The sequence below is a fragment of the Chironomus tepperi genome, unplaced genomic scaffold, assembly GCF_022539635.2.
Source record: "Chironomus tepperi strain 1889 unplaced genomic scaffold, CSIRO-AGI_Ctep_v1 contig_217, whole genome shotgun sequence".
NCBI classification, from domain to species: Eukaryota; Metazoa; Arthropoda; class Insecta; order Diptera; family Chironomidae; genus Chironomus; species Chironomus tepperi.
This window is the reverse complement of record NW_027226339.1, coordinates 354653-365000: the sequence shown is the minus strand read 5'-3', so window position 1 is coordinate 365000 and position 10348 is coordinate 354653. Positions and strand designations below refer to the sequence as shown.

Here is a 10348-nt window from a genome sequence, read left to right as displayed (position 1 = left end):
TCCACAGAAAAGTCCTTTCTTCAATCTAATTGATGACTCTCCAAAAAAATATATATTTTTTGTGTTTATAGATTTTTAAAAGCCACAAAAGGAGCAATGTAATGATGGTGTTGGGTAAGTTGATTAAAGGCGCATTTTTGTCGATAGACAGAGATAAAGACTCACTATGTCGGGATATTGATAAATTTACTTATGGTTTCGTTCAAAATTTCAATCTTGGTCTAGGGTTCAAGTCTCGAGAAATTGACCAAAGCAAGACTTTGGAAAACCCTACGATTAAGTAATGTAGATCCTTCTGGATCTTTTGTTTTGGATTCAGAAGTGACCCTTCTGGATCATACCCGAGTGGTACAAATGAAAAACCCGTTCGGCACTCATTAAAATGTTGCTTAGGTAGTAGTATACTTTACTTAGAACCAAGAGGCACCAACTTGGTCAGTAAATCCGATTGTTTTCGCCAAGTTGCTGCCACTTTGTTCTAAGTATACTAACATCTCGTCGCCGTGGTGGCAACATTTCAATATGTGCCGATCGGGAAAGACTCCGTCGCGACTCCTTTTAGGCTCTGTTACAGACACATTTTCTAACACCAAATGGACTTCATAACTACATATTTAGCCCCTGCATCTTTATATTATTGGCCTGCAAGTGACTATGACTCTTCTTGAGATAACGTTCCGTGCGGCATAGTAAGGCTTTGGAAAATGACACAGTGTCGGCGGAGCAAGTTCACGAATTACCGTTATTACGTTGACGCTTCGATGTCTTAGCGTGCAAGTTATGTTGTTCAGGTTAGTGATACAAATGAGGCGAATAAAGCTGCCAAGTGGAGCCTTGTGTCGACTGGATATGTTGCCTGGGCGACTCATTATGTTAAAAACTACACCCGACTTCATAATGGTTGCTTATGCTAGCAAAAAATGGCCTTAGTCTCCATTATGAAGCCACTTGTGAACCATTCGGTTTTAATTCCATATGTCAAAATCTTAAGTAGGTTCCTGATGTTCTCTGACCCTTCTGACTATAATCGTGAAAAAAATATTGCACATATGACTAGAATGCCTCACCGACAAGTAGAATTCTTCGGACAAGTAGACAATCTACAGACATCAACTCCCATTGCCTTCTAAATCAATAAATCAGACTATAAAGAAGGAAAATAAGAAAGTTGTGAAAGATAATTTGATTATAAATAAATTAACATGTGGTATTCCTTTTGAACCCTTTTTTTCGTTCCTCCCTCCTCCTTTTTGCCTTATTTCCATGACATCTTTGTGTATGATTATGTATATCGATAGGATTCATTTGAAAAGTTTTTAATGAAGTTTCCATATCTTTTTTTTATGGATGTTGGGATATACAACATAAATTTAATGAAAATGACCTCTTCCATTTGAATGCTTCCGAAAATTTTATCCTCCTTTTCATCAACTCCAAAAAGTGTGAATTTTTTGATGGAATGAGGGATGTGGAAGTGGTAAGGAAGACGAAGTAGAAGAACTTATGGTGAATTCATTATATTTTATCGCACAATAGGACCATTAAGTGCGCGGAAAAATCTTTTGTGACTCTTTTTACACTTTTTTTTCGATGGCGAGACGTGCAATTGTCATGAAATAAAAATTTACGAGTCATTTATCAAAGACTTTATTTTTTAACAGGAATATAAAAATGTGTATTAAAGATTTCAAGATGCCCTTACTGTGGAAAATGTCATTATTTTTGACTACTACGATTTAATGTTGTATTAAATTTGCTTATTTATTGAAAATTTATCAAAATTCACACTAATGGGCAAGGAAATTGGAAGTAAATTGTTATCTATAGATCAGCACACATTAGGATGCTGCTGTCACGGCGACAGGACGACTCCAGAGCTCGTGGTCGACTCAGATTTTGTATGGAAAAATCAACTCAAGTCGACTTGACTCCATATGAAATTCGAATCGACTTCGAGCTCTGGACGACAATATACTTAGCAGCCAATTGACAAGGGGATTGAAGAAACCGAAGTCGGACTCCAAAACTGACCAAATGTTAAGTTCATTTCTTTTCGTGGTTTCCTCTGTTTGCCACTTGATGCACTTTAGCCACTTATTGCATCGCTGGCGACCGAGCACTGTGTTGGAAAAGGTGATTGAAATAATAGGCTATACATCTATCCAAACAGACCCCTAGTAACCAAAAAAGTTAGTCTTCATTAAGTTATCCTTTGCTATGGTGTTTTTCAACACTAACTCTGCAATTTTCTTGTTACATGGGTTCTGCTTGAAGGGTGGCAATCTCACAGTTTGGATAGGAATGGTATAATTTACATTCTACCAAATCCAAACCTTGCCTATACACAGAATGCAAAAAATTTCCTTGTTTTCTTCATTTTTCAATCAAATCTCAGTCGACATTGAAATTTGTTTTAGAGTGAAATTGAATTAAATTCAGCAATATTACATCGTTTTTTTGCTCTTCCAAAGCTCAAACTGAAGTATTTCATCTAATTCCGCCTTCAATTCAATATCGAGACTACCAAAAGTCGTGATAACCAGTCATCAAGTTGAAATAAAAAGTACAATATACAACAAACTACACAATGTAGTATAGAGAATCCATAAAAAAGCAGGTAAGTACAATAATTTTAATAAAAATTCAAGTTTTCAAAAGACAACAACAAACATTCAGGCGCGAACAAAAAATCATTAAATTTTCTTTACATTCCAAATTCCATGCATGGAATTTTAAATTGTCCATTTGCCAAAATGCCTCCATGACATCGTTTCAGGGGATGTAGCTCAGCTGGTAGAGCGTTAGCTTTGCATGTTAAAGGTCCCGAGTTCAATCCTCGGCATCTCCACTTTTTGCCATTTTTTATTCTTTTTTTGCAACTTTTTTGTGTGAATGAACTGACTTAATTTATTTTTGGTTGTGTAGCTTTTTACTGTAGAATTTGACGTAAATAAAGTCATTCTTTCACTAGAGTAACAGAGATGATTTTGTATGCATAATTTTTTAAGAACAAGAGTCAAGGAAAATAACGAAAACTTGTCAAATAACTTGAGAACTTAAGGATAGCTTATTTATTGATTCTGAACGGTTTTAAGCTACAAAATTGTGACTTACAATATAGTAATGATCAGAGGAGATCAGAGGCAAAGTCAGAATTTATTTTAGAGGAAACAACCATTTTGGTGGATTTTGGATATTGCTTCCCAAAAATCCTTAACAAATTAAGGAACTTTATCCTGCTCTATTTGGGTAACCTTACTGAGTACCCCACTTACCCGATCGAAACTGCTCCAAAATAAATTAAATCATTAATTTACAGCATATTTATTAAGTACCAGAAAAAATCTACAAAAATACACATTAAGGAATATGTCATCAATATTTCCCCTATAATAACTCATAGTCGTTCCCTTAAAATTCCTATAAAAATGAACAAAGGCCCATAAAACAGGCCAAGTCAACCAACTTAAATCTCAAAACTGATATTTTGTGTTGGAAAGTTTGCTAAAATCAAAAAAACACGTGTTTAGGGGATGTAGCTCAGCTGGTAGAGCGTTAGCTTTGCATGTTAAAGGTCCCGAGTTCAATCCTCGGCATCTCCACTTTTTTGCTTAATTTTTGTCTGGAAAATTAAAAATGTGCACTCAAAAAAAGTACAGTTCTGTCTGAGCATTTCTATCAGGGTAGCAAAACTTTTAAGATTTATTTTTAAAATTTTTAGTTCTTGTTGCTAAGGGCACAAAAAAACTAAGAAAAAAGGCAAAAAAGAAACCTCCCCGGCCGGGAATCGAACCCGGGTCTTCCACGTGACAGGCGGAGATACTCACCACTATACTACCGAGGATTTTGAATTGTTGTGTCAAAAATTGCTAAAACGCATTTAGAAACAAAGTGGTCTGCGTTATAGCATGAATTCTATCATCTGACATAGAAATTTAGACTCATATCCGTTACAGTAAACGTCATTTAGTAGAAAATCGTTGTCCGGTCCCAAAGCTAAGCACCATTCCTGACTTCCAGCGAAATCTAAATTCTCTTCAGGAATGCCAAATGTCAGCTTCTTTCCACTATTCACCTAGTATCAGCCATTTGATTGTTGATTAAAAATCTCAACAGCACCAAGACACCTTCTTGTTGTGTCTCAAATGATGCAATATCAAATCCATATGCTTTATAGATACTTCTTGAGTTTACCTATTATTCACGGAAGTATCATGGGATGTAGTAGCTCTTTTTATACTCTGATGACTTCTCATCTAGTCCATCTAGGGGAGATATAGATATTAAGAAATAGAGTTTGTTGTATATGCAGCATACTGACGATAAGTTTCTAGTTTGATGAATGCGACGTTATTAATTATAGAACTTGATGCAATTAAAGGCAGTATAACAACAAAAACTATCAAAATTACATTCATTTTTGAGAAAACTATTTAAATATTGAGCTTAATATCATATTAAACTAGTGAATTATGCATAAAATGTGGTTTAATTATGATAAACTCAAGCTTCAAAATTCATTTCAATCCACATCACACTGAAAATATTGAGGAAAAAAAATCTCTCAGTAGTTTATATATGTACTTTGGCAACACTCATTCATAATCCTCGGTAGTATAGTGGTGAGTATCTCCGCCTGTCACGTGGAAGACCCGGGTTCGATTCCCGGCCGGGGAGGTTTCTTTTTTGCAATTTTTTTTTGCTAAATTTTTCACTAAAATTAATTAACGTACAAAAAAAAATCAAAAAAAGAAGAAAAAATTATCAAAAAAGTAAAGGTCCCACCGAGATTTGAACTCGGGTCGTCAGATTCAGAGTCTGAAGTGCTAACCACTACACCATGGGGCCAGTCTTTTGATTTCGACGTTGAATTCCGCGTCGCAAAATTACAATATAAACCCTTTATATCATTTTCATCCTTGTATTATCGTCCTTAGTCCTTGATAAATAAATTTTACTTACTTTTCATATCACCTTGATGTAAAAATAATTTTCAAATAATGTTTTTAAAGGTTACTGTATACGAAAAAAATTTATTTTATATTATTACATACCCGAATGATTGAATGTCCTTTAAACGTCATTCATAATGCACTCAAGATTCAGGAGCAAAGTTTTAATGGCCAATCATATATCAAACTCTCCATTGTCTGTTGCTCCTCAAAAAAACTTTATATCATACCATGAATAATGGCAGTAAATGCAATCAAAAGGAAAAACATCATCATGTATATAGTCCACAATATAATATTGTTCGATTAATGTTCGTCAATTTATTGACGACAGTGAAATATATGACACAATTATTGTTATTATTATGATGCATTCGGACATGAATTTAACAGAATGTGAATGAATAGAAGAACTTTTTTTTTTATGACAATCATGTGGGTGCACATTACCTTCTCAATTCTATATTCCTTTTTATTACCTCTCCATTCTTAACCATTCCTTTTATGTTATGTCTATATATGAGTATAGATAGTCGAAAAAATGATGACAATTTAATGATATGAGACTTAATGTCCTTCTGAGGAGTAAGCAGAATTAAATTTTTAAAGCTGTTTTAAGGTAGGGATGAATGGTGTTTTTAAAGGGGTCATTTTGGTTGTTGACTGGAAATTCAGTTTAAATTGAGTGACATTATTAAAGAATGCTCTGACAAGGAAGGCTTGAAGCTCCGCCAATTGACATCAAATGAAAGCCGTCAGGAAAAATGATCAAAATTGGCGTCCTCATGGCATTTGTGTCGTTCGAGTGTCTTTGAAGTATCACTGATCATTTGATGCAACAACTTAAGCTACGATTAAAATTGACTGAAAATATTGACTGTTCTAAAACAATTCATGGACTTCTAGCTATAAGATCTAGATTTTCATGTCTAAAAGGGCACAGAATACAACTTGTAACAAGCTATTCTATCATAACAAGGGTATCCAGGTGTATCCAGAGGATGAGGAGAGAAGAGAGTATAGAGCAATGATGGGGAACCTGTGAACCTGTGTGTCCCGGTACATTTCAATCAAATATAGTGTGAGTTTTCGGTTGAGGCTTACCACCAAGGTGTGTCCAATAAAAAGTGGTCCTTCACTGGTGTAGGATTTTGCAAGGGTTTTGAAAATCCAGAATGTCTCAATGGCCAAAAAACACGCTGAAAAGGATAGAACTAAATTTGAGCTGGCTTTTAATTAATTTTGAACGGTTCTTGCTACTAAAGGAATTTAATCAATGTAACAGTGCTTCTTTGTCTATCCTCCACGGTATATTAGTGTCTGGACTATATTGGGAAGAGGAAACAGGAGCTGAGGTTCCAATTTCTCCCCTTTTTGACAAAACTCTTCCAATAAAGTGAATGAACACTCTGAAAATGCATATTCCTAGATGACTGTGGGATAACATGATTTTGTGAGGATCTTGAAGGAACTGACTAATCTAAAATGCGCTCTATTCAATAACTAGATCCAATAATCCATATAACATTCATCAACTTCCCAACAAAATGCGCCATAATCCTCAAAAAATCCACTTCACATTCTTAATTTCCTACTCGTAACTTCCTTCAGTCATGCAATAATTGACTGACGATTTAAAAGGAAATGCGATATAACGGCGATTTTTTATTATCCACACATGCTTGGGATGACAATAATAAGGACAATCAAATAAAGTCATTTTATGTTTCAATTTTTTATTAGCATTTCCTTCAAGTTCCTTTCCATATCAATGGCAATTATTTTTAGTTTTTATATTTTAAGGAAGAGACATAAAAATTCCTAAAAAAAAAAGGCATAAAAAATTACTTTACCGCCAATATTCATTAAGCTCGTCTATAAGGTTCACTTTAATTAAATTTTTGCCTATCCACATCCTATATGTCCTTTTAGTCTTCATTAAAATGAATCACGCTGACATGTAGGAACAAAAATAATTTTTTTTTTGTCCATAAATTTCAATTAAACCAATTAGTAAACATGAATGCATTTGAATTGCAACTGCAAACGACAAACTTATAGAGTATAAAAATCCTTGTGCATTACATCATGCATAAAAAAATTTTACTTGATGGCTGTTGCATGCATTTTAATACAATATGTATATATAGTATAGAGTATGTACACAAGTTTTTAATTATCTTCGCTTGTTGACCACAACAGAAATAGTAAATGCATGCGGTTTTATGTCTGAGAGGACAAACAAGGACTATACTTTTTGACTGTCAACAAATATTCTCCTTTCTATATGTACACTCGATGCTGTAATCTCTATTATCGTCTTGATGGTTACAATGTTACTGTTGGATAGTGAGAGATGTCGATGGAAATCGGGAATATAGCATTTAGGACTTAAAGGATGGGATTTTTTAAGCTGATGAATGGATTCATTTTTTCATTTTTTCTTGGTGATGTTGACTTCTGAGACTGATGAACTGTAGAATACTGGAGTCTATAAGGAATTTTCTATGTTGTAAGTAGATTAGATCCTAGAACAGTGGTGGGCATCCTTGAATTTTTTGCGAAGAAAACTAACCTCGCCCGAAATCGCTTACGTCACACGGTACTTGGCGTTTTCAAATTTTTTGGTTTCACTTTACTGTACTAGAGCATTCCTAAAGAGGACCAAGAAATAATGATATTCAATATTCTAGAACAGTGATGCCCAAATTGTGGACCACCGATTTTTTTTTGGAAATACCATGAACCGTATGTTGTTCGGTGTTTAGTAAAATTGTAGCAAAATCTTGTCGAATTTTGGACTGTGTTATAGAGAAGTAGTGATAAGCCTAGGGTGGCCAAAGGATATTCGCAAAAAATCGGGACACTTTTGGAAAAATCGGGACATTTTGAGGCTTTGTCGGGACACAGCAGCAAGGCTGATAAGGACAGCAGTGTCTTGGCAAAAATACAGCAGATGGCCGCACTAGATAAGCCTTATTAAGATTAAAACAGAAAATTCCTTTATTCAATCCAAGTATGTCAAAGGTACTAAAATCTGTGAATGGGAATTAAGCAGTCCTATGTTTCTCGATCGGGAACGGAAAATCTTCCGGTACCGGGATTTCGAGAAAGCATAGCAGTCACGTGCTTCTCTTAGTCTAGCCACCAATCTCATATTCTCTTGGTGCACCTTTAACACTGCAGGCCGTCAATCCAGGCCACATAGTAGAGGCGCAGTCAAACGAGACTCTTGTTAGTACAGGGTACGTTGGCTAATCAAGCCGTCATTCTTAAATACTATCTAATGAATGAAACGAGACTTGGCATTGGTATTGGTAATTGTCAGACTGAACCCAGCGACGAATGTGCATGGACCCGACGGAATATTCCGCGGAAGGATATTCTCCGGATCTAATCTTTCGCTGGGTCGATACACCTCTCCCTATGCAGTCAGCTTTAGGCGCCATCTGAATAAGGCCATAGATAACAATTAGTCTGAAAGACCAGCGAAGTAAGTTATTATCCAAATAAGAAGCAATAATCACACCTTAAAACTACATAAAACCAGCCTCCTCTAACGTCATTAAGATTTTCATCAAGACCTCATCATAATACGACACAAAACAAGGAGAAAAAGAACCAAAAGACACAAAGAGAGGATCAGCAAGACATTAAGTCTCATAATTTACTGACTTAACCGCATCATAAAATCAAACACAAACTGCTACTGATATGACTATAATTATTATCATTATTATTATGACTGTGACTATATGCTACATAGCAACAACAATTTTTTTTCAGCATATGGATATCAATTCTAATGTTTATTTTTAATGTTATTTGATGCGTATATGACATTTTACGCTCATTGTCTTATACTGTACACCGAACATGCCTATTAACTATTAAAATAAATTTTTGGAATGGTCATTAATGGGTCACGTGTCGGAATGAATCAGGGAAGCGTGATAAGATCAAAACTTCATTATGGATTTTTGTTTGTATTGTTGCAAGCGTATAGAATCCATTCATTTGTCACTTACTTCTGCTATACTTTGAGGAACTGAATCATTTTAGGACACAATAGATTCCTGTGAAATTAAATTTAAATTATTAATTGTCTTTAACACTTTGTTATGTCCATGTCAAATAACATTTTTTGAATTATCTACTACGACTACTTATGTTGCCCATCTTCCTACCAGACTGTGGAAATGTCGAATTTGGCCATTATTTCTATTTTCAAAAAAATAAATGACCGTTTATTTTTGAATCTAAAATGACCGTTATAAAACTTCCATAATTTTAATTATTTAGAAAATCAAAAAATGATTACGAAATTTAATATTTCCTAAACTTTGGATCATATTTAGGTTGTGTAACTACAAATCAAGCTTCATGTGACAATTTAAGTCGTAAATTTACTGATTTTTACATCGATTTTTATAACGGTCAAAATAAATTTGAAATTTCGCAACTCAGATTTCCACAGTCTGCTTCCTACATACAATTCAATATTATTTCACCTCCCCTTCCTTAAAATCCCTATCTCTATATACAATCGATCTGTTCCTTAAGGCTATTGAAATGCATGTGAATGGACATGGTCATGAATATTTTTCTCTTCGTACCGTCCAGAGAAAGTGAAGAGTTTAGAGAGTGGGAAATGAATGTTTTATATTCCCTAAAGGACATCAACTGATGCATGTTGAACAAATATTTCATTCAATTAATAATGATTTATATGCCTTCCAACAATAAATGAGAATGTAAATAAAGTGTAAATTGTCACTTTGTGATTAACTCTGTCGGCAATTTTGTGTCTGTTAGGATTTACTCCTTTTTTTTGGCTGCATTGTTAAGGATTTTGCATTAAAATCACTGATATGATGATGAATTTATTTTAAATTTTAATGCTTATTTTTTTGTGATTGTTTGTTTTTTGTTGTTGTGCTGTTGATATTAAAATCCTTGGTAACATAGCGCTGGTGATTAAATGTGTTGTGTGCTGATTTGATGATTAAAGTCAGTTTTAGAGGACCCGTATTGTTGTTTGGTGAAATTTCAGAGTGTTAGAGTGATAATTTTGCACTTGAGTCTACTCAGCACACCTTAGCTTATTCATAATAGTTGAGAATATTTAGTGAATTCAGCTTATTCAACCTCTTTAGCTTGTTCGCCACAGTTAAGTTTGTTCATTATAATTCAGCATGTTCATCACAATTCTCCCATTAATCCACAATTTTGCGATTTTACCACAATTTTGCCAATTCCTTTCAATTCTGCCACATCTCCACAATTCTGCCAAATACCCACAATTGTGCTATTTTCGCACTATTCTGCCATTTCCCCACAATTCTGCCACTTCCCCATTATTCAGCTGTGTCTTCACAATTCAGCTTGGTTACCAC

General features: G+C 34.5%; 5 non-coding genes across 5 annotated transcripts; 3 read left to right on the top strand and 2 right to left on the bottom strand.

The window, feature by feature from the left end:
- The first annotated feature begins 2775 nt into the window (after positions 1-2775).
- TRNAA-UGC (transfer RNA alanine (anticodon UGC)) lies at positions 2776-2848 on the top strand. The gene has a single exon. It is a non-coding gene; the product is annotated as a tRNA-Ala (tRNA).
- A 681-nt stretch (positions 2849-3529) lies between these two features.
- On the top strand, positions 3530-3602 carry TRNAA-UGC (transfer RNA alanine (anticodon UGC)). Its single transcript has one exon. It is a non-coding gene; the product is annotated as a tRNA-Ala (tRNA).
- A 170-nt stretch (positions 3603-3772) lies between these two features.
- TRNAD-GUC (transfer RNA aspartic acid (anticodon GUC)) lies at positions 3773-3844 on the bottom strand. The gene has a single exon. It is a non-coding gene; the product is annotated as a tRNA-Asp (tRNA).
- Positions 3845-4605: 761 nt separating this feature from the next.
- On the top strand, positions 4606-4677 carry TRNAD-GUC (transfer RNA aspartic acid (anticodon GUC)). Its single transcript has one exon. It is a non-coding gene; the product is annotated as a tRNA-Asp (tRNA).
- A 99-nt stretch (positions 4678-4776) lies between these two features.
- TRNAQ-CUG (transfer RNA glutamine (anticodon CUG)) lies at positions 4777-4848 on the bottom strand. The gene has a single exon. It is a non-coding gene; the product is annotated as a tRNA-Gln (tRNA).
- Between the last annotated feature and the right edge of the window lie 5500 nt (positions 4849-10348).